This window comes from Cololabis saira, chromosome 2 (assembly GCF_033807715.1).
Source record: "Cololabis saira isolate AMF1-May2022 chromosome 2, fColSai1.1, whole genome shotgun sequence".
Taxonomy (NCBI): Eukaryota; Metazoa; Chordata; class Actinopteri; order Beloniformes; family Belonidae; genus Cololabis; species Cololabis saira.
This window is the reverse complement of record NC_084588.1, coordinates 19334275-19359980: the sequence shown is the minus strand read 5'-3', so window position 1 is coordinate 19359980 and position 25706 is coordinate 19334275. Positions and strand designations below refer to the sequence as shown.

Here is a 25706-nt window from a genome sequence, read left to right as displayed (position 1 = left end):
AGAAATTGGACAACACATCAACAAAAAAACTACAGTAAAATATAAAATTGGGCTTGAATTGAAGAATTTGAAAAAAGGGCTTGTATAAGTCAGATGACAAAGTCACGAGCACTCCACACACGATCACGGCAAGTCAAGCAGAGCAGCTCCCTGCAGTGTTACACTTGAAAGCTGCTGAGAGTGACAGATTCTTATAATCCCAAATTTCCCAAATTTTTTCTCAAAGCCTTGTTTCTCTGAAAGCCAAAACGTAGATTGGATGATGATTCCAGATGCCTGCATGCCTGAGGGTAACTGAGGCCAACTTTCTTTTGTTTTCACAGTGGCAAAAATTTAGGGGCGGAGAGGAGTATGCAGAGCGCCTGGGGGAGGGATAAGGCTCGAAAGTATGCAACATAAGCCCTCTGTCTGTTACCTTTAGAGCAGGCTGAGGCTTGCTGTACTATGGAGGCCACAGGGCAAGCACATCATTAGCTTCCCACAGAGACACAGCAAGGCCAACTTCCTACTCCCACACCTAACGTTAACAAGGAATTTATACTCCGAACCCAACAATCTTTTGTTTAGATCCTTGCATTGCTCAGATGGACATCAAATGGCAATGTTCTGGGACATAGTACATTTACTGAACAGTGCTCATTTGTGGATATAAAACATAAATTGGTATGCATACACAAGTATTTTTTTGGGCGCATGTACACTAACGGGACTTCCGGGTAGATTTTCCGGGGATGGGCCATTTGTGCGCGTCTCCATTACCAGGAACGGTCCTATAAAGTGGCCTTCAGGAACCTTTACAGGGGGAAAAACAGCCCTGACGGAGAGGACCTCAGGGTGGCCAACAGGAAACTCCTGGCGGGGGGGGGGGGTTCTTTTAATCTTAAAATCGTTATGAGAGCTTTTTCCAAGTCTTTTTTTGCTCTTGGCCTTTTGCAAATAGCAAAATATGTGCATTATCGCCACTTCCTGGTTGGCTGAGCTATTTTTTCAGTCAAAGGTTTTTGTGTGGCACTGCAGTGTAATGGAGACACGCCGGCTAAAGGGGATGAGAAGACAGTCAGTCCTGTTACAGGTTCCTGTCTGACAGATTTAACTTGAACTCTTGCGAGTAGAAATGTGTCCATTGTTTTCTTTTTCCTTTTTTTTTTTTCTCCCCGCAATAGTGGGCTTGGAAACTTTCTGACATCAATCACCATGATATGTTGTAAAGTGTTGGTAATGAGAGGTGTGAAATAATCCATAAACTGAAACACTGAGTTTTAATCTTGATATGAATTATGGCTTGTTTGTAGACAACAAATTTTGAAAATCCAAAAGGAAACCCGTTTTTTTAGTAAATTATTAGTGGCTTCATACAATCAGAGTGGTATAAAATGACAATTAGATTATGATTTGCAATTATCTGTATTAAAAAAAAGAATTTCATGAAGTGCCATAATTGTGACAGTTCTACAACATAGTATTAATAACGTTAAGCTTATTAATGTACTGCTACTCATCTCTCTCACACAGTTATGTGCATTAGCCCCCCTTATGACAGGCAGATAAGAAGGTGAATTTCCCCCCAATCTCGAGAAATACATCTAAGCCCCAATAATACATCCATCCAGATGCATTTCAGGCCCTGACAATAGTGGGCAACAATATCTTCCCTTAAGGAACAGGCCAAACAGAAAACGATAAAAAGAAACCTCGCCTTGAGACCAGTCACAGCTTTAATTATGGCAATTATTACAGAGTAGTGCAATGAACGAGCTACAAGTACCCGATTGCCATTTTGTTCCACCTCCATTGTACCTTTTTTCGTGCGCTGTTGTCACAGGGGGGAAAAAAATAAATAAAAGTGAAAATGTTCTTTTTGCCAGCTCTCTGCACTGGGATCCTAAATGTTTCAAACCCCCGCATTTGAAACAAGAAAGAACTTGAGCTAAAAGGACTCTTGACTGCTCTGCGCAGTGTGGTGAAATGTGCTGGTGAAGGGCACTCACATCAGAGAGGAGACTGAAATTCCTTTGGAAGGACATAGGACAACAGTAACTCAAATTTACATTGACATAAAATGGTAGCCAATTAAATTATGCAGGAAGTACTAGATAAAGAAATATGTTTAATATTTGGGGGTTGTTGATGGGATGAATGTGGATTTGCCAGTGCATCTACAAGCAAAGTGGGAGCATCAAATGTCTTCCAGCAGCACCTTCACTGCTTAGGCTGTGTCTGCAGAGGACAAGCTGAGGCACATATTTGAACTGTGGTTGAATTACTATATAATCACTGCAATGGTGCTTTCAGTGCAAGTGCAGCAAACTAAAGTCGTTATAACTAAAAAAATCTGTTTGATCAAAAGTTTGAGAGATAAAATTCTGATTAGACATAAGGTGTGTTTCCATTAGCAGGGATGTAGGGTATTTTACAGGGGCCTTAATCAATGATGCATGTGTCTATCATCAATCAACTGCCCCGCAACATGAATAATTTGGGAATTTTTACGGGGACGAAACATTTCACTGCTGTTGATTAGGTACTCAGCGTGGTCGCCAAAGACTGCTGGGGAGTGTGTTGAATCAGTGCTGAGTGGGTATGATATTGGCAGATGACGTTCATCTGCCGTTTCATGTCCTGTTTGAGTAAGAGTCAACTCTTCATATTCATCACCACCATGAGAGTGTATGCAAACAGGAAACAGAAATGCAGCAGCCATCTGAGCAACTATAGTCGCATGATTATAGTGTTTTTTGTTTTTTTTCCACAAGTCTTCCTCTTCCTTTATCGGCTGTTGTCAAACAGTGAATGAGGTGTAGTTCCACCATCAGGTGGTACAGAGAGGTAGACTACAAAGTCTGGTCATCCTAATGGGCCCATCACTGTAAATGGAGACACACTAGCAGGAGTTCAGGGTAAATCTGCAACAGGCCCGACCTACACTATTACGCCACTTAAAAGGAGCTTGAGGCAGGATTTATGAGAAGAAAATCCGTATACATTTTAAGTTTTCTAGTAATAATGTCAGATGAAGCGTTCCACACCAAAAAGAATGAGCCCTCTAGCGTATCTCTCTGTTGCCTTGAACAGGCTGTGTGCTGCAAAATGTGCTGCAATTCCGGGCGCCAATTTCCTGCGCTGTCCTGCAGATGTGACGTCACATGACGCTGCATGCGCGTTCTCCCGTGCCGGCTTCGCTGTTTGCTGCAGTAACCCCGACGGCCGTCGTGGCGAAGTTGGCGCTAATGAGTCTCATTTCTTAACAACCTTTGACTGAAAAATAGCGCAGCTGACCACCAGGTGGCAGTAATGTACATTTTTTGCAGTTCACAAACGTTCAGCAGAAGAATGAAAAGAAGAAGAAACACAAACCACAGATGCTATTTGCTTTTTAAAATAAAAAAAAAACATCAACAAAAAACAACATACACCACAGTTGTAGCGATTGAAATTAAAAGAAACCACCGGACCTCCATATTGGTCTAATATGACAAAGACCTCAACCGACTCGTCTATCCGTCGTTTTTTTTTTTTTTTTCATGTACTCTCTAACTGCATCAAATGTACTTGTAGCAAAATATCTCTGGTCAGAATTCTTAAATGATTTGTGGTCACATGATTTATGTTCACACGAGAGGGCTGAACGTAATTTCCTGCTTTTAGAATACCCAATCAGCAGCGACCACCCACCAGGTAGCGCTCCTAGGCTGAAAAACATCTCCTACAGGGATGTTTTTTGCCCCTGTAAAAGGTGAAGGCCACATTACAGGTCTGTTCCTGGTAATGGAAACACGCTCAAACAGCCCGGCCCCCAAAAAATCTATTCAAATTCCCGCTAGTGGAAACATGCCTAATGTCTGACAGGATTGGAGGAAGAATTTGGCCATGTTACAACTCCAGGGTCCTAAGCACCAAACCTTTGGCTTAAAACTAGAGCTATGTCCAGACCAGTGCAATTTCACTTTAAATTATGAAACTGTTGTTACTTATGAAACTGTTGTTACTTTTTCCCTGAAAACTTTTATTTTTTAGATTTACTGCAGACTATACAAATAGCAAATGCTGGGGTTATAGTCTTGCATGAATAGACAAAATAGAGACTTTTGCAAACATTGGCATCTGGAGACGGAACAGTTCTGCTGACTTTGCGGTTGTCGTCATTAGCTTCCATGCATCTTAAGTCTGTCTCTAATAATACTGCAACTGCCTAAATTCCCAGGGGGAAAGCCATTATAAGAGCAACTTGCAACAAAAAGTTTATTTTTTCAGCAGCTTTTTCAGCCATAAATAGAGTGCTGGTTTTGAGTAAGACCAGTCATGCATGTTTGCCCAGCAAGTATGGAAACTCATGTGATGTGTGTTGGTGCAATGTGTGGATGAGATCTTTGCTGACGTGGATTTGAAACAGAGTAGATGTGGACAGGCAATGTTAATTTGTTTTGTTTTTGTTTGTTTTCTTAATGACAATGTGCAAAAACTACACAAAACAAGCTTTTTTTTTTACTACATTTCCATCAACCTTTAAGTGCAACTTTAAAATGCAAAAGAGTTTGATAAAATATTTTAATGTTGATCTCTGCATTTAACATGTAAAATATGAAATAATGTTTTTACTAAATGAAGCCAAAAGAAAAATCATAATGAAGCATTATGAAATCTGCTTTTTAATACTGTGGCGCAGAGCCATCGCTTGACATTGCCTTAAAATAACCTCGGGATGAGGTTTTCTACTTTTGAAAAAAAAAAAGGTACATTATGCATCGCAGCGAGAAATGCCCTTAATACATCTGAGAGGGTGGATAGAGCTGTTGATCAATACCAGTGACTAAAGGATTACTTTTTTCGCTGCCGACATATAGATTTCAAAGCTCTTAGTCTGGGGTTTAAACTGTTCTAAGCTTTAAGTGCAATCTCATCCATCCTTTCCTATTAAGTAATATAACAAAATCTATTCCAAAATTTTCACCAACGCACACAAATATTTTGCAGGTTGACATATTGTTTTCTGTTTTCTATAGGCATTTCTATCAACTGTGTTCTCATTAGCAGGCTGTCTAATTAACAGGCTGCCAGCTTCTGTGAGTCTTACTTCAATCTGTCACCACTCAAAAATAGCTCACTCTCTATGGATTACTGGTTTTATTTATAAATCTTACCGCAGTTAGCACATTTCTAGAGACCCTCAGAAAAACACTAAACAACATATTAACTTCTTAACTATATCAACTTTCACTAATGCACATTTGATAGTTTCTTTCCACCTGCCAGCTGGCACAACATTATGCATCTTATACTTTTAATGAGCTTTTCTAAGTTTATATTAGTAAATCTCTCTACAGAGGCCAGCTGAAGTAAACCTATGTCTATCCATCCATTATCTATATCCACTTATTCCAGTGCAGGGTCATGGGAATCTGCTAGAGCCTATAGAAAACCCACATTATTATAAATATTCCACCCAGAGATGTATTTCAATTACATATTACACATACAGCATACAGAAAAAAGGCTACAAAGTAAAGTATCACCAACAAGAAATACATTTTTAATCATTTACAACCATACAAATAAATAAATGTTATGGGTGATGTCATTTTGCATCAAAAATCCCTGTCACAGTAGTTTGCATAGAGAACCAACGTAAAACACAACATTAGCCACTTTATTTTGAAGATGGTCCCCCTGAAATCAGCCATAAAAAGCTGTTACACTCACTATGTTTATTCAACCGGCTTCATAAAGGAATAGATATTTTCTTTAAACTCTGAGGATCCTGACTAATATAGACAAATATTGAGAAGCAAAGAAAGAATAATAAATAAATAAAATAAAAAAATAATCAAAATCTTATCAAACAACTAACCAATCATGAACTGTCTCACAAATATTTTGTTTTTTAATCACAAGCAGTTCTTCCCAGAATAAAGACAGTCCATATGCAACATGTCTCCGGTCCTTCTGTTTTGATCCACCAATCTAAATGGAAATCAGCCTGCATGTGCTGGTACCAATTTACCTTTAAATACGTAGGCTGCAATTTCCTTTGGAGAAGACCCTCGTTTTCACAGAAACAAATTAAGTACCGCATAATGATTGTTTACATAGTCAATGAGATAAAAGATAAAATATGTGAAACATACACTGTTCAATTATTTCCCCCTAGGACATCTGATTTCTTGTTTTGATATTTTCCAGTCAACCAATAGAAAAAGAAATAATAATCTTGAGTTAAAAGTTTTTTCATGACTTGTTAAAGTCAATCCAAGGAGTGTTTTTTCCATGTTAAAATATTAAATATTTCTTCAATTTCAGATGAAAAAATATTTGATTATCTTTATGCAGTGTTTTTTAGCTCTTGTTGTCTCCTACACCTACTGTTGCCAAAAACTATCCAAAAATAACTTTAGACTTGCATCCTGTCATCTCTCATGACAACTGCATAACACTGCACAAATATGTCACACACTAACGATGACGGTCAGTGATATAGGATGGAACTTGCTCGCATAGCTCCTCTGGACGTCAAGGCAGAGGAAACTAAGAGATTCAAAAAAGAGACAATATAATAAGCAAGGAAGAAAAAATGACAAGATTAACCAAGCAACAGCAATGTTGCTTTAGGATTGTTCTTTAAAAGCCTTAAAAACAGGGATGGGCAACTAATGCCCATCCCTGTCCATAGTTTATCAAACCCACAGGTGAAAGGGGAGTTATGACTAGTCTATTAACGGCAGGGTGGCTATCATTCCAGTATTCTCATCTTTGGTCTGGTCTTCCGCTGTCACCCCTAGACCAGTTCAATGCATGACTTGTGACAAGTTTATGTCTAAAAGAGGGATTACGACTATCTGCGGCTGAGCTGCACATCCAAGTATTAAAACTGCCCTTTCAAGTTCATACAGTTTGATATTTACTACTGCAAGCTCTCGGGCTGGGTATTGTATGCTCTGTCATGCAGTGATAACATACTTCAAGGGTTGAGATGAATTTCTATCCAAATTTCAAAAGGTTGCCCAACTTAAGGAAGAGGAGTTCATTCAAACCCTCCAATCTGGCTGCTAAGAACAAAAAGACATGACTGGGAAGAAAACTAATGTAATCTATCTCTGGTATCTTTACTAAAGCATGTCACATGCATGTTATTAAGACCTCAAAAGTCAGACTTGTTAAAAAAGTTAGCATAATATGTTTCTTTTAGGAAAACAATTTGTTGTGCTTGTTAGTTGTATGTATGAAGAAGACAATCAATATTGTGAACAGTAATTAATAAGAAATGAATATGGGTGTCCTTGAAAATACAAGACTAGTGGTTTGCTTCCCATAAAAAAGGAGGGAAAAAAGTGGCAAGTGATACCAGCAGCGGCCTAAGAGAGACAAATCAACACCAAACTATGTTAAGTCTAATCCTCCATCACTAACCTCAACAACTCACAGGACTTAAGAGATGTGCTTTGAACGTACTGAAGACAGAACATGATGGAACATGTCCCTTCAGAGGTCCTGTACGAGCCACGTTCACAAAGAACCAACAACACACTGGGGTAGACAGAATGCGTTATTTTCTCTCTTATTTAGCTTATGTCTATTCCTAAATCTAATGTATGTGTAGCATTACTGCCCAGCAACGTAATTGGTGACTTGTATCAAATACAATATACAAAAAAAACTAAGTCCTTTAGACACATGTCTAAAATGTATCATCCTTTCTTAAACAATGTTTGTGAGCTCTTAATTTTGGATTTGAGGGGTAGTCCAGAAGGCAGGTTTAACAAACTCTGCAACAAAACTCTAAACTTGACGTTTTTCAACCTGCGTCAACTATACTTGGATCAACTAAACCCCCTTGCTGTGAAATCCACAACACCAGTTTTGAACTAGTTCAATAACTTCCATGTTAGTTAACATAGGTTTGCACACGTTCAAAGCAAACCAATGGAGACTTCCTATACGGGGAATTGAAGACCCTATTATAATGGAAAAACAAAGGCAAGACACTACTCAGTATTAAGAGCAACAAGTCCACCTAGAGATGGCAAAACTACAGTAATTTAAAAATGCAACACGTGTATGTTTTTCAAATAGCTGGCACTTGCTTGGCATAGAATCACTGACCACGTGTGATTCAAGTAAATGGAAATCTATACCCAAAACAAACCTGAAGACATTGTAGATTATTCATTTATTACTAGAATTCACTTTTATGATGTCCTTTTAGTGGATCTCACGGCATAGGCTGTGTTGTTTTAATTAGATGCAATCCAAAAGTATGTACCAACATGTGAAAATAAAAGAGTAAGAATGTTCTTTTTTTTTTTCTTAAATCAGATAGTGTATCAGTTTGTGTTTCATTCAGTTCAACAAAAAAAAAGTTTCCTTTTACAACAGGAAAAAGGCAGAGGCCTGTGAAACAGATGGGGGTATGCCATTTTTATGATGGTGATCAAGCAAGCAGCTTTGGTGAAAAAGCAGTTAAAGGACTCAACATAAACTAAGCAAAACTTTCCCTCAAACAAGGTTACCGGTAAATTCAGTTTTCATGGAGATTAATGTGCCTTGTGTTTTTTGGAACTGAAAGAACATTGAAAATTGAAGTTTACTTTACCAGGTAAAAGACAAAACCCGGTTTCTGGAATACCACATGAATCTTTCTTTAGTTTCTGACACCATTTCTATTTTGCATGCAAATTGTATTCTATAGTTATATATAGTCAGTATATATAACTGGTCATATTTCAATTTGTGCTACATGATTTGGGGGAAGACGCTTCACAAATTGCTATTAAGGGTACCATGGATCTGGCACCTGCTCCATTTCCTGCACCCAGCTTTGCATCAGCCAGCTTTTCTGATGTTGGTTAGGCCAAGGACAACCAAACACACAGTGGGGTCATCATTTTACACAGTACCAGCTGATAACACCTCCCGACTCCTCTTCCCTCCCCCCTCAACTCGGCTTCAGCCAACAGGGAGCCAGTAATATTTACACTGCCCGGCACATGTCGGACCTGAGTTTTTCTTCCAGGGATGTAACAGGGTTTAATCTAAAAATGCCTGATGGCCAGCCATCATTACTTCCTCATCATTCATCATCATGATACAAAGCTTACCAGAGCAATCTGCATCTTACATAAGCCAATTGTTGTTTCTGATTTTACAACCAAAAAGACATTTAAAAACAGGACAATCTGCTGTAAACGCCACAGCTAAAGCCTGAATTATGGTTCTGCGTCAAACCAACGCAGAGCACACGCCATCACCGTGACGCCGTCGTGAACCCTTTGGACTTCTCCGTCACTCCATTTCGCCGCGGTGCAGTGCCCCCTGTGACCGCTAGTTAGCGATCTTTTCCTGAATGGTTTATCCGACTTTTTCCGGTCACAGTAAATCAAAGAGATAGGGACAACTATTGTGCCCAAAAAAAAAGAAGAAAAAAAAAAAGAAAAATCACACATACACGAAGAAAAGAGCGCTGAAAGTTCAGACTGCTTCAAACCGGAAACCGGAAATGCGTTGCTACCAAGCGAACCAATCACAGCCCTCTCCGTCTGAGTGTGGTCTGCGTCGCTTCGACGCGTACTCGCGTAGTTACAATTTTCGGGAGGTGCACGTTAGTGACGGCGTCAGGTACGCGTCGACGCGTACCACACGCCGTAGGCACGGCGTCGTTTTGACGCAGAACCATAACTCAAGCTTAACTCTCATTGACATGTGGTGAGTGTGTTCCAGTTGGCTCAACTAGGAAAAAGAAGCTTCAAAACGTCTCTTCAGAAAATCTATGGGTGAGAGTCTGTGGTAGGAGCCTTCAAAAGACTCCCATAGAAATTAATATACTTTCTTTAAATTCATTTTAGAATAGTTGTATACCAAAACGAGAAAGAATTAGTCAATAAAAGTTAGTTTGGATACACTACAAGTTACTAGGGGTGGGACAATACAAGTAACTCACAATTCAATACTGTAGCGATATGTGGCCACGATAACGATAATATCACGATACACGATATCTACGATATTCCATATATTGTAAGAAATTTCATCAACGATAACTCACGATCTATGTGACTGAAAAAGAAAAAATACCCATAAAAAGGAAAACATCTGTAGTTATGCATTTATTAAATGCCAAAACTTCATACAATGTACAAAGAAAGTACATTTGTATAGTGCCTCACTGCCTCCTAGGCTTGTAAACACTGGACAGCTGGACAAATTAAAGTGCATGAACAACAGTGCAATGACAACCGCGTAAATCCATTATGTGTGTTGTAATAAAATATCGATATTTGCCATCAGTTTATCGATTATTTATTGCAACAGAGAGCACAACAATATATTGCAACAACGATGTTTCCCCACAACTACAAGTTACTATTGCAAGTCAAAATTAAAGTCAGTGTGTTTATGATTATAGTGTACTCTCGACAGCACTGAGGTGATCTTAGTTTCAGTATATAGTAGCAGGGCAGCAGGAGGCTCAGATCACTGAGAATGAACCAGGTAAAACATCCCTGTAACCTGTAGAGACCAAACACACAACTGCCCTCACACACACAGCCGAGCGACCACCACCTCACCAGAGCCACAAGTTAAGTTGCTTTAATTCCCAGCCCAGCTCCCCTCTGCTCCCCCACCAGGACAGCCCTTTAAAGGCTGGTTTTATCCACGCTGCTGCTCTCAAACCCAGCAGATGTGAGTTAGCATGCGAGCTAACAGAGTCTGATCTTTGAAGTTCCTGCCCACAGCACTGACGAGCCTGTTTAAAACACACACTTTAAAGGTAAAACCCGAGTGCAAAGAGGGACGTGACAGGAGATGAAAACCACAAGACTGTCGGGGTTTAAACACTGCTTTGCTGATGCACAAACTCCAAAATAAAATTAGAAATAAATAAATAACTAGAATCAGCTAGCAGCGCAGATGAGTGTCTGGAGAGAAGCAGCCAACACGAAAATAACCTCACCTGCAGGATTAACGCTGCCGTCCGCACACCTCGCCGAGTGGCTGGTGTTTATGAGTCGGTGGGGTGAATAATCCCCCCGGCGTGGCTCGGGCGGACTGATCGGGGACCATAGATGGAGGTGGAGCGGCAGGACTGCTCCTCTGCTCTGCTGCTCCTCTCACCACAACAGCGACTGAACTGTTTCAGCCTGGCTCCCACTAGGAAAGGTCCTCGGTATCGCGAGAGAATGCGAGATCTCATGGATATCTGTGGACCAATCAGATCTGACGGATTGAGGCACTTGTGTTTGTGTTTGTGTGTGTGTGACTCCTATGAAGATGAATACAAATCAAAAATGTATCACTGTATGATATTCAAGTAAATATATCTTTTCTTGTACAGCATGCCTATCACTCAACTTGGCAGGGAAATACCTGCTGATAGTTATGTGTAATGTTTATATCTGCCATATATCTTAATTAAAAACAAAATTTTGTGTATAAGTTTACTTTACACAATATATTTGGGACATGTAAGGATACTGAAATACATTTTCAAGGCTTATTGTACTTTTATACTTTGTTGCAACACTTGGAGGGAAGGATCTGTAATTTGTCAAGGAGACATTCTCCAGTTCTAACCACTGACAAAAAAAAAAATGCTCTCATTTTATTTGTTTGATTTATTTCCAAAACATTTAGATACCTCTCTGATCCTCTAATATGTTTTAGCCAGAGTGCTTTTGAATATTATATAATATACATTTTCCTCTTTGTTTTGTTTATTTACATTTTTTGTTATTGCTATTTATATTTATATACCCTGGTTCTGAGTATGCTTCGTGGTTATTTATTAAAGTTATTTAAACGGACTGACAGGACAGTTTACAATAGTCATATTAGCAGTTCTATAAAAATTTTGGCATTTTGGCAATCACGCTGTAACTGTAAAAAGGCAAGGCAAAGGCAAGTTTATTTATATAGCACAATTCAACACAAGGTAATTCAAAGTGCTTTACATCGACATTAAAAGTGGCAAGACATAATTAGACAGTAAATAACAAATAAAATGAAATAAAATTATATGAAAAGAAGGTAAAATCATAAAAAGCACAAGTTGCTGATTTAAGACTACGCTTAAATAACAAATACATGAAATAAAATGATAAGAAAAGAGGTAAAATAATAAAAAGCACAAGTTGTTAAAAATAAGGGCAGTAGAGTACAGCAGGTAAGTATTTAATTTAGGAGTACGCTTCAGTAAACAGTAATGTTTTTAGTCCTGATTTAAAGGAGCTGACAGTTGGAGCAGACCTCAGGTCTACAGGAAGTTTGTTCCACCGGTGAGGAGCAGAATAACTGAACGCTGCCTCACCTTGCTTGGTTCTGGTTCTTGGGACACAACAAACCAGATCCAGATGAACCTCAGGGGTCTGGGAGCTTCATAGGGAACTAACAGATCAACCATGTATTTTGGTCCAAGACCATTCAGTGCTTTGTAGACCAGCAGTAAGATTTTAAACTCTGTCCTTTGACTCACTGGAAGCCAGTGTAGTGATTTCATGACCGGTGTAATGTGGTCCAGTTTCCTGGTGTTTGTAAGGACTCTGGCGGCAGCTTTCTGGATCAGCTGCAGCTGCCTGATAGATTTCTTGTTAAGGCCTGTAAAGATGCCATTGCAATAATCCAACCTACTGAAAATTAATGCGTGAATACGTTTTTCCATGTCTTGTTTAGACAGAATCCCCTTACTTCTAGCAATGTTTTTTAGGTGGTAATAGGCAGATTTAGTGATAAACTTTAGATGGCTGTTGAAGTTCAGGTCTGAGTCAATAATTACACCAAGATTTCTGGCTTGATTTCATAAACCAAGATGGCTCAATATCAAACTGCATCATTGTGTATACTGTAACAGGAGAAAGAAAATGTGGCATATGTTGTTCAGAACTGTCACTGTCAATCACAAAAGCTTTCTTGCAAAACGGTGCATCATTTTACGGTACTATGTCACATATCAACAATGATGTAACTGGCTAGCAGAGCTACAGTGGGCATCATGGCAGAAGTGACTAAAGAAAGAAATGAAATAGAAAACGGGACAGAGGCCAAGCAAGAGACTGAACGAAAGTACATTTGTTGTAAGTCGCTTTGGATAAAAGAGTCTGGTAAATATAATGTTATGTAAATTTCAGACAGTGTTGTAAAAGCAACTTAAGATCCACACTCACACGAGGAACCCTCTGAACCTGCTGAATGGAAGGAGTTCCTTTGTACTTGTACTGAGCATTTTCTGTGTCGTCTCATCTTTGTCTGATTTGTGGTTCTAATTCCTGCTGTGATTTCAAAACAAAGCCAGTACAATTATCATATTTACTGTTCATTAATATTACTATATTGGCTTCAGGTTGTTGTTGTTTTTGTTTGCTCTCTGTTCTACGTATTCCCCATCCGCTGCAACCCTGAATAAGTTTCCCGGAACTAAATGCACCTCTGTTCTTCATTACAATAAATGTTCTGCAGTGCTTTATACTGGATTAAAGGAACACTGCTAGAATGTTCAAGGGGATCGCATTAACTGCAATTCAAAGCTTTTCTTTAAGTTTTTGTGTTTCTTGCATGAGGTTGTTTGAAGATATTTCACTTACAAACGAAGAGAAGAAGAACCCAGGGTATAACACAAACATGATGCAAGACAACAACATCGCTCTTAAAAAACACTAATCACTGCCGTCTCATTTCAGTTACCATCATGTCACCGTTGGTTGTGTATCTACATTAAGGATATAGTACATCTTATGCAATTCACAATAGCATGATCATCAACAGATGATCAACAAACGTGAAATTAATTTTACGCAGAGTCAGTCTTGTCAGCTCCAGGGAAGAAACAAACAGCTCGACATCACTTGCAAGACGGCATCAGGGTGAACAGATTGTATTTTTAGGCTTTGTGCAGACGCCTTACTGATATCAGTCATACTTGGCAGATGTTCTGGTCAGTTTTAATCACCTGCTGGAGAGGCCCCCTGTGTCCTTCAGTGCCCTGTTACCTTATGGCATCTCCAGTCAGGATCCTTTTTGTTGATCTTTTATAAAATCAAAAAGAACACTGATGATTTATGTATTCTTCTTCATCTTTCTTTGAGAGTGAAGTTGATTCACTGATCCTTTTAATCAAGCCGAAGATGTGTAATGACAATATTAACTGTGCTTTCCACCACAGTTTTGGCTTAAAACGCAAGCAATATTTCAAAAGCTCGATAAAACGGAACTGAAAAGAGCTTGCGTTTGCATTAACATGCCTGTTATGGAAGAAAGTTCTGGATTTTTTTTTCTCTTGAGAAAAGTCCTTCCATGAAAAATGCAGATGGATGTCCAGAGCCTCTAATTTTGGCAGGTTAATGTCCATTTCTCTAACCACTCGACTTCCTATCATTATTGTTACTCGAGAAACACATAGATGTCTGCGAGGAAATTTTGCAAGGCAAGTTTCTTATACATGGAGCCAGCCATGTCTGATGGATTTATGGATGGTCCATGATTTCATGAAGTAGCAGGGGATTCAGAAGGGCATGACTTGCACAACTTTTGATGGTTTATACAAGGCAATAACTCCTCTTGTTGTGCCTGCTGCTTCATGTCTAAGGAAGCCTACAGAAAAGCATGTACATCACATGACCTGTAGATGCAAGAAAGGTGTTTCCACTGCAGTTTTTTTGAAGCATCTTTGCAATATACAATATTTGCAAAACTGAAATGTTTCTATTGAGTGTTTTTTACTCACACCTCAAATTTGCACCTTTTGTACTTACCTACTTACCTAACGTACCTAATGCAGTAGGATTGTGATATTTACTGCTAGCAATATTAAGCAGGTCATCAGCTGCATCTGACTCACTGATAAGGATATATTTATACAATTCTGATTTTGTTTGTATAAAATGAGTAACCCGGCTCTTGGTTTTATGACTCCTGGACAATGAGCAGCAGGGTACTCTGTCTACAGACTGTACCCACTCCGCAGACTCCGGGCAGAGGGGCAGCAGCAGCCCATCGCTCTGCTCATTGCATGTTGACCTGAGGGAATCAGGGAAGCAATAAGCACTGCAGACATTTTAATCGACTCAAATTTAATGTGAACAGGCTTGTCGTAAGCAGTAGAGGTGAAGACGGTACAGGAGTTTGAATACTTGGGTTTTAATCTTCAGAGCAAGGGGGAGTGTGTGGAAGAGGTGAAAAAGCAGCCGTTAAGAGTGAAGTAAAGGTAAAGGTTAACGAGACCAGCCCCTCTTTGTTGCTTACAGACACCAGCACTGACAGACAGGAAGAAGAGGATGGTGAGATTTTCTTTAGGATTAAGAATCTGCTCATCAAAGGAACAGCCATAGGATGTCTGGGAGATAACGTAAGAGAGGCTAGATAGGCATCGTTTGGACACATCAAGAGAGGGCCTAGTGAGAGTCACAACCACGAAATCAAAACGGAAACAGGTGATCAGTTGTGGCAAAGAAAAAAAACATGTGGCAAAAACAATCTAAGCTTACCCCAGTTAAATTATGTCATTTGTATTTTAGTGTTTTGTAAAAGCAGAGATATTATGGTTTAAGTGGACTGTGATTTATTCTGTTAACGCTCAGGTTTTCAGACACCACTTCACCAGTGAATACTTTTCTAACTGGTACCTGGGGTCGAGCTGGATTTAAACCCAAACATGAACTGAATGATATGATCAGCAAAATCAGACAGATCAAGCATGCTAGAGACTTGGCAGATGTTCTGGTCAGTTTTAAACACCTGCTGGAGAGGACTCCCCTGTTCTGCAGTGCCCTGTTACCTTATGACATCTCCAGTCAGGATCCTTTTTGTTGATCTTCTATAAAATCAAAAAGAACACTGCTGATTTATTTATTCTTCCTCATCTTTCTTTGAGAGTGACGTTGATTCGCTGGTCCTTGAACCAAGCCGAAGATGTGTAATGACAATATCAAGCATGCTAGAGGGCATGTGAAGCATTTTTGCTGTTTTAGAGTCCAGTATTTTCACTTTTAACATGATGTTCCACTTGTTCACTATTTTTTATTTCTGTGCACCCCTCATTCCCTCCAAAAGAAGCCCAAGATGACTTTTTGGAAATAACTTTGTGTGTATGACCATAGGGGCTTTATTTTACACTGTTCAGGGATTACATACAGCTCGCTCAAGAACTTTGTTTTTATTTCCAGCTGATGAAATTAAAGAGGAGATAAGAGTTAAAGCAGCTGAAAAGAGAACGAGTACTCACCATTTAAATGAGTCTGTGAGGACAGTTTGATTTTATACGGCTTGTTTGTGACATTGTCTTTTTAAAGTGAACTGTACGTTTTTATGATGATCCATATTGATAGACTATTACAGTAAAGACTGTCATCATCTCGTATAAACTTTAAACCAGTTTAAAGTGAAAATGGGCAATAAAAGCTAATTTCTTAAATCGACATGTATATATCATGAAAATACAGTCATTTCCTTTGTGCAGCGTAATATTCAGCCCTCTCTCTGCATACCGAAGATGTATGTCCAATAAAGACAAGATCATTTTCTTTATTGCTTTTGGACTATATAATGCAAAGTGAGAAATGGGGAATTGTGGTAGTTATGGGAAAGAGTCAAGTTATTAAATCTAAATATCTTCATGAACTTGATCACAATTCCGCTGACAAGCAATGGCCACAATCTGTGGGATGCTTTTGCTGCCTCAAGTTCTCAGTCTAGATACCCATCGCTGAAATGTGGACTCAGTGAACCTTTAAAAAAAGAAAGAAAAAGAAAAATATCAGTTCAAATTGTAATACCTGTCTAAGATTAGTCCAGAGCAGCAGCAGCAGCAGCAGCGTAAAATCAGAATTAGGAATCAAACAGTCTTCTTAAACATTAAACAACTTCTCTAAAGTTGAATGGCACAGGCACTCAACAAAATGATTTAAAGAATTAAATGTAATCAAGTATGGTGCACAGGATTTTGCACAGATTTGGACTTAATGTATCTGAGGTGTTACAAGGATGAATTCTTACCTTAGATGTCATATCCTTGCACCATCACTTTCAAAGCCAGATTGCGGTCGACGTGTCCGACCTTTTAGCGCTCCACACCTCTTCTTGCAGTCTGAGGTCGCCTGGTCAACAGCTGCTGGTGGTGTCACGAGACCATTTTAAGAGCGGAGGCGAGCGAGCTTTGAAAGCAGTGGCCCTCAGGTTGTGGAACGCGCTGGCTGCATCTTTATGGCGCCTCGACTCTGCTGAAGCTTTTAAAAAGCTGCTAAAGGCCCTTTCATTTGGACAGGCTTTTCATCAGACTAGGGTTTGGTTGTAGGCCCTTTATGTCTGTTCATTTTATACCATGTTTTAAGTTTATAAAAAAAACAAAACAAAACCATTTTGTCTTATTTTTGTCTTTGGGTCACATTGTGGCTTTTAACTTGTGAATAGTGCTGTATAAATAAACTCTACTTACTTACATAAGATCAAAAAAGAAAACTATAAGACATTTTTTTATGTCTGTGCAGAATAAACCTAGTTTATCCAAGTCTTCCAAATTCTATGGCGGGAGACCATATTTCGGGATTTCAGCTGAAGGGCCTCTGCATGTTGATTCCAAACTTACAGATACTACATAACACACGACCTGCACTCTCACATGTACATTCAGATTTTTAACTTGAGTTCAACATTTTACTTCTACCTCATTTTATATGTAGCATAGTGTGTACAATTCATAGCCTGGACATTTCATGATTTAATCTACTAGTATTTAGTAATAACATACTTTTAAATCTGTACACTTCACAGTCTGTATGTTCATAATCATTACATGTTGTAGAATTGACACTGAAATATGAGTTTATTTCATGTTATATATCCTGAATAGATGTTTCTAGTATATTATTTCTTATCTCAGTATGTTGTGCCTTGACATTGCTGCTTTAACACTTAAATTAACCAGTTGGGGATGAATAATGTCCATCTATGTTCCAGAGAACGTCTTCCTGTCTGAGTTGCGATGTCACCAGTTTGGCCAGTGGGAAGCAGCAATATGGCCAGTGGAGTGTTACGATGCATAAGTCTTGTACAAGGAATCCATGTACAAGGAAAAGGAAAAACAAAATATATATATATTTCTGCTTTTATTTTTAATTATGTCAGTTGCATTCCTCCATATATCAGAACTAACCACATCAAAGGGAAACAAATAGACCAGGAAGACATACAGGTGGAAGGGCGGACAAAACTATATATACTCACAGAGGCTGAAGAGAAACAGGTGCAAACCAACAGGGAAATGAGGTCAAGTAAAGTCAGACAGAATATAACAAGACAAAGACAGACCTCCAAAGTAAGACAGGAAGGGAAGTTAACAGAAACATAAGACGACAGAGGTAAGAACACAAGACATGACCCAGGAGCATCAACCGTAAACAAAACCCAGATCCTAACACCAAACTAAATCCAAACCATAACAGCAGGAGTCATCAGCTTCTGCTTTGAACAAACTGCGTTTTTTTTTGTTTCAGTAACATCCGGGGATCGAGGTTAGTTTTGGTTGTGGGGCAATTTCCAGCTTAACCTCACCGAAAATGGAAGCGTTGCTCCGTTTTCTTTGTTGGTGCTGTTTCCTCAGGTGACAACTTTCATAATTCGGGTCCAACTCTACAGCAATCTATCGAGTTTTGTTTGGCTTGATTTGGTGTTTCATCTTTGACCAGCAACAGGTGCTGTGCATGAACCAGCTCTGCTGCTTATGAAAAACTTAAAGAAATGTAACCAAACAGAAGATACTTAAGAACCTCGACATTTTCAATGAACTTTCACACTCGTGATTCTTTTCTTTGGTGTTCTTAAAAGATTCCAATCTGTTTGGATTTATGATGAGTGCAAATTTAGTGTAGATACCCAAGATAAGACAAAAATGTGCAGAAATGGCCGTCTGGCGTCCACTTCGAAACAAAAAGTTATCAAAGCAGGATCAAATATTGAAGGCAAAATTCAATATGATGTGTCAAAGGTGTACTTGTTTGCCATGAAGCCAGAGAGCCTGCTTGGAGTATCTCTGACTCTCCAAGGCCGCGTTCAGACTGCAGGCAAATCTGATATATATCTGATTCCTTCTCATATCCAATTTTCAGGGCTGACTGTCCACACTGTTTTTAGCAAGTGTCCATATCGGATATGGTTCTGTTCAGACTGCGCCACATCATTGACTGATCTGACGGGTTGCCGTAGCAACGACGTCGGAGCGGAGGCGTCACCCAGCGCGTGTATTGTGTGAAGTCATGTATTTCTTTTATATATATATAAAAAATCCCCAAATATCTGTAGCCTACCGTTTCTGATTGGGTCGGCACTGCGCATCATTTTTAGACATAAAAATGAACGCATACCGCAAAAGTTGTGTGATCGGCGGAGGGACCCGGCGTCCCAGCAAAATGAGAAACAGAGAAAGGTGTTCAGAACAAAACCACCAGCAAACTAACAAACCAACCAACAAAGCTCAGAGTTAACAAAACGAACCAGCAATTAATAACTGGCAGCCCCGCTCCATAACCTCTCCTCCTAGGAGGAGAGGGGCTGACGGGCTGCAGGTTCAGGCTCAGAAGTCAGAAGTCAGAAGGGTTCAGCACGGCGTCACGGCTGCGGCGTGTGCTCTGCATTGGTGTGACGCAGAAGCATATTTCAGCCTTTCTCCGTCTCTCCATTTGGTCGCGGTGCAGTACCCCCCGCGGCCGCTAATTAGCGATCTTTTTCTGAATGGTTTATCCGACTTTTTCCAGTCACAGTAAATCAAAGAGATAAGGACAACTATTGTGCAAAAAACCAAAACAAAGAAAATCACATATAAACGAAGAAAAGAGCCCTGGAAGTTCACTACTGATTCAAACCGGAAACCGGAAATGCTTCGCTTTCAAACGAACCAATCACAGCGCTCTCTGTCTGCGTGTGGTCTGCGTCTCCTCAACGCGTAGTTACAATTTTCGGGAGGTGCACGTCTGTGACGGCGCAGGTGACGGCGTGTCCTCTGCGTCGATCCAAACCACACGCCGTAGGCACGGCGCCATTTTGACGCAGAAGCATGATCGATCTGAGTGTTTGGAACTGTTCAGACTGACACGCATCTGCCCAAATGAGATATGGATCGGATATGAAACTACCTCCTGGAGGTGGTTTCCATCTGGTTTGCAAAAATCGGATCTCATGCGGTTTGGGACTGTTCAGACTTCAAAAGAGTCATCCAGTTTCAATCTGGATGGGCTAAAAATCGGATATTTGCATGCAGTCTGAACGCGGCCCAATAGATGTCAACTCCAAACTGACTGGCAGGGAGAGATACGGTCCCACCCTTCATTTGATTGCTATTTGTATTCTATGTATATCTCTCATTTACATTTTTGGAGAAGCAGGTTAGGCATGCTACATTATTGTGGAGCTTTCTGTATCTGATTTCAACCTCAGGCACAAGAAAGAGAAATAAGCTGACTGACAGCGCTATGAGGAGAAAGAAAGATGGAGAAACAGAGGTCTTACTGTGGATAGAGCCATTCAAAATAAACTTCTTAGTTGTACAGTTAAATCGTTATTTCTTTTATTTAGCACCAGACTAAGAAGGGTTGAGAGTTATCCAATTCACACTGATTAAGGTTGGTTTGCTTTCTGTCAATAACCACAGTAACCATTCTGATGACAGCAATCGCTTATTAGATAGCTAAATTGCATTCGTAGTCCCTGACAGCAGTAGAGCTGTGTTGTTAATGGAGGAAGAAGGGGAGCAAAGGGAAATAATCACATGGTAATTTTAACACATGGCACCATGGGACATAACTGATACAAGCCCGTGTGCAGTTAACTTTAGGAGTTTATATGCATCCAAGCTGTTCTGCTTCAAGTGATGCACTGAAGCAGATTCAACAACGACAATTTAAAAAAAAAAACAGAAAAGAAGTGAGACTGAGAGAGTTAATTACTGTTGGAAAACTGTGTGACAGGGAACAATTAAAATGAGACTGAGCTACACCTGTTCAGAACTCCATGTTAGATCACGTCCATATTTTCATCCAGTTCGCTCCCAGATGGGTGATTGTCTGAATATTTCTACCTCAGTTGGAGTCTAAAAAGCCGCCTACCCAGCAGGGAGTAAGTATCATTATGAATATGAAATTAACATTAGGCACAGTGGAGGCACAGATTATTCATGCCTCCTGTTTCATGGTTAGACAACCGACTCGGGTGAACCAGTACTTTCCTTTCCATACCTGAAACCATCCGCTCATTAAAATCAGACAACTGCTCACTTAGCTCAGTATGAGAGTCGTTTCCAAAGCTGCAGTTTTAGGTTGTTTTCTTCATTTCAATTAAAAAATAAATAAATAAATGGTATATATATATATATATATATATATATATATATATATATATATATATATATATATATATATATATATACAGTATATGTAAAGGCCCATCGTTTGATGCATTAATTGAGGAGAACTAGCAGGTGACTCGCAGGTGATTTGAGTAGAACCTTTGACTGGTTAACTCTTAATCTAAAATGCTTTATGCCTGAAATTATTCAACCCTTTCTATGAAAACACAGATCACTAATATGTTACACAGAGATAAAAAATAGACCTTCAATAAAGATTAAGAAGGGCATAAACTGTAATAACCGCATCTAAATATGAAAACTGTATTCCACATCACCACCTAAATCTGCCTTTTTTCTCTTTGCATGACTTGCATGTTTATACCATAACTTCTGGTTCATTTTACTGCTGTATTCAGCAATTTCTTGCCTTGATACCAAATACATGAAGCTTTTAAAGTTCATTCTTACATCTTGCTGTGCAGGAGACACAGATGTCAGAGGCTGTGGGCCAAGAGTAATTCATACGTTTTTGATTGTCGCTTAATGTTCTTTACTCGAGCAAAGACTTTGCCACAGCAGGATGAATAGAAGAAACGAAGAATGAAAAAAAAGAAACAGAGAAAAGACACAGGACTATAGATACAGTTAGGTCCACATGTTTGGATGTCAGATATGTACATACCAGCTGGTTGAGCATAGTTTCCCATTTTCATCTTCTCTGCTGATTATCTGTAGCCACATATATCTCTTTTTACTGTTGTCCTCTCTTTGAGAAAGTCAACAAAAAGCCTAGTAGGCTTCTTTTTCTTTAAATCACTTGTGCAAAGTACTTCACAGTAGCCAGTGGTATGAATCTATCTATTTTTCCAACTTTCCACCAGTAGTTTTAATGCATTTGGTTTCACCGAAAGGCGGCGTGGTCATACAGAGAAGAGGGGCGTGGCATTTAAATGTTTCTCATCCATGTTTTGGCTCATTAATCTAACCAAATAGTTTCAGTTCTTGAGGGGGGCTGCACTTGTGCCAGTCTGTTGCAGTAAATCTGGTCATGCTGTCCTTTTCTTTACATCAGCTTGAGAGTTTATACAAACTAAACGTTCTTCTGTGCCAATTTGCAAGCTGCGCTGCATAAAGGATTTCTGCTTGTTATTCTCTCATCTTTCAACATTTGTTATGATGGCAGCGGAAATGGGAAAGTTGTTTACAAATGAGAGTTTTCTAAACACCAAATAACCAAATAATGCTCAGAATAAGACCTCAGATCCACCAAACTGAAGAGGAGACTTCAAGGAAGTAGGAAAGGAGTGACATAGAGAGAAATAGATACAGTAGTACAGCAGATATACTTTATTTATCCTAAACTGGGAAATTGTAGTGGGGGGGGGGTTAAACCATTTCAGTTGTCATGGAGAATGTAAGATCACTGGCACATAAAGCTGACAGGGTAAGAGCACTGATGAAGACAAAGATGGTTTATTTGGACCTCCAACGCCCCTCTGTGCAGCTTCCAGCATATTCTAGAGATGGAGACTTTAGTCAGAGCAGGAAAACTAAAAGAAAGAAAAACTACGGTGCATCCTAACAACAGATGAGGCAATCCTGGACATGTCACTGTGAAGGAGCATCTCTGCACTCCAGATATTAAACTGCTGGGTTTGAGTTTCTGTCTATGTTAACTACTGACTGTTTCCTTGTAATACTACATGTGACATGAGCTCAGCTGTTGCTAGGCAACAAACATACCACCCTTATGAATTCATGGAGATCACTGCAAGTTTCAGCCATGCCTATCTGCTATATTTCCAACATTTCTTTTTCTTTTCATCTTATTCATTTTCAATTTATACTGCAACAATATGATTTCCATTTGAGGGTTCATATATTATTGAATTCAATTGAATTGAATTGAATTCAGTTCAATTCTATTGGACATGGCCAAACTTGTGCAGCCTGTCTGGTTAACTCTGCTCTCCTGACACAAAGTCAACTGGGAACAATTTGTGCCAGGATTAACGAATGCTACAGTGTCATATGTATGGAAAAATAAGATGATTGCATGAAGTAAAGATTTTAACCAACTAATACAAACATGACCAATGAAAAAGACTTGTGTTTAAGACCTTAAACTGAACACTTTACAGGAATGTATACAAATCAAATTACATTTCAATTCACTGAGTCACAGTCAATTAGTAGTCCACACAAAGGTGCGTCTGTCTGTCTGACTTTTGATTGATCTCAGCATCCAGGCAGAGTGCACTGTGAGCAGAGACGCCTTTGTCTCTTTCTTTATCTGCCGTCCCAGGGTCATAAAAGATTAATGTGCTGTGACTTTCAGTTTTATTTCATTTACTTTAAGTAGAGCTTTGCTGAGAGACACAAAGGGAGAAGAGAGGTGAGCTGATTTTTACAGATATCCTCACGCTTCTTTTTCCATGCAGGAAGTTCTGTTTAACCAGAACAAACTAAAATCATCACAACAAGGATGTACTTTCATAATTACAGCCACAATTCATTTGACAAATCCGGGGCAAAATGTAACAACAATAATGTCACTTATTACACTAGCTAAGATAGATAGAGAGCAATTACTGGCTTTGGTCAAAAGAATTGCAGCATTTCACTTTTGTTATTTATTACCTTACTACTTTTGAGGCAATTACCAGAAAGTAGCTCATTTTTTAACAGCTTATAGAAGTGCTGAAGCTGGCAACTCTTCCTGACAGCCAAACGAAAACTCAGCTCTTTCCCTTGCAATCCATCACTGAGCTAAAGTGCACTGGCAAATGTGAGCCCTGTTCATTTCTCAGAGGGTGGATATGTTGTGTCATCCACGGATGCACAGAGAGGAAACCTGCCGTGATTTGTTTAAAGAGCCAATAAAGACTCTCAGAAGAAAACTTGGCTTCAAATAACTTGCAATGCGTAATTGCCTCATTCCTGTCATCTCTCTTCAAGATAAGTTAGTACATTTGATACTCTCAGAAACAGAAAGGATGTAATTTGCTTTGCCATCAAAAATCTTGTGAGTGTGCAGACGAGTCGCTGGCTCGGCACCCCCCACAGAAACAGCACAGACATCCAAACCCCTTCCTTGTTGCTCATCTTGGCCATTTGTTTGTAAAAATGGATACTATGCTACTAAAATATATTAACTTTTCCAAAACATAACCCCCCTATGCAGTACATGAACCATTTCACAAAACTGACAAAAGCTCAACCCATCGACGCAAACATGTAGAAAAACACCATCTTTGTCTGAAACCACTTTTTTTGTTCAACTGTTCTAGACTGCTGTAGCAAAACAAGTGGAAACAAATGTGTTGGTGACTGAAAACCTGCCTGTATGTTTTCCACACGTGGCTTTAGAACCATTCCTGTAGCTTCTGCTACTTTATACAGTTTTTTTGTTTTTTGCTCCTTATCTGAAACCCATGCTGTTTTGTACTAGCTCCCACTATAAAGTCAAAAATGTTGTTTTAGAAATTCATGATTGCCAGATGAGATAAAGTTATGCTGAATAACATAACGGAATTGGTCACTGCAGTGGTCATTGGTCACAACAGAGATGCTTCATTTCTCTGACTGGTCGCGTGCTTGTCCGGTGCAGTTTCTTCTCTGACCGCTGGCACTGCACCGTGAAAGGTCAGAGTCAAGTCCAGAGAACCCGGGCTAATGCTTTCTGTTAAAAAGTTATAGTATCAGGATGGATGGCCACAAATATTGCAACATACATTACGTAATTAGATCCCCTACTTATTTAGTACTACGCACTAACAAAGACTCTAGTGCATAATGTTCAATGTAGCCTCCATATTCCAGCCCTCAGTCTTATGTTAGTCTTTGCACAACTGTCTCTTTTGTTCTGATGTTCAGTGGTCCAGGCTGTTTTGGTTTTTGCCCAGAGTCAATTACTAGGGGCTGCCTCCTTTGATTGCTTGTTGTTTTGTTTTGTTTTAACGGCTCCAAAAGTAAAATTGCTTTCTTTGCAAGCCTACCTCAAGCTCCCTTTGTGTGCACTTGGCTTCTGTTTGGAAGACGCATCATTTCATGACACAAATTTATGTGTGTGTGTGTGTGTGTGTGTGTGTGTGTGTGTGTGTGTGTGTGTGTGTGTGTGTGTGTGTGTGTGTGTGTGTGTGTGTGTGTGTGTGTGTGTGTGTGTGTGTGTGTGTGTGTGTGTGTGTGTGTGTGTGTGTGTGTGTGTGTGTGTGTGATTAAGTGGTGGTTGTTCACAGATGAGCTTTTGCTTGCTGTATTTTAAGACTCCTAAGACTGCCTGCAACATAATGCTGTCTAATCCTCGAAGGCACAGATGTACTTCCGGAAATTCACCCGTTTTTAAAACTTAACTTCGGAGTGCTCGCATGAAGATGACAACCTTGGGTTTTGA

General features: G+C 39.5%; 1 protein-coding gene across 3 annotated transcripts in view; it reads right to left on the bottom strand.

Moving 5' to 3' along the window:
- Positions 1 to 11101, bottom strand: part of glceb (glucuronic acid epimerase b) — a 72622-nt gene extending 61521 nt beyond the window's left edge. For all 3 annotated transcript variants that reach the window (XM_061739655.1, XM_061739646.1, XM_061739664.1), the window contains exon 1: positions 10943 to 11101. The gene's annotated coding sequence lies outside the window, so the exon portion shown is untranslated. The remainder of the gene's footprint in view (positions 1 to 10942) is intronic.
- Between the last annotated feature and the right edge of the window lie 14605 nt (positions 11102 to 25706).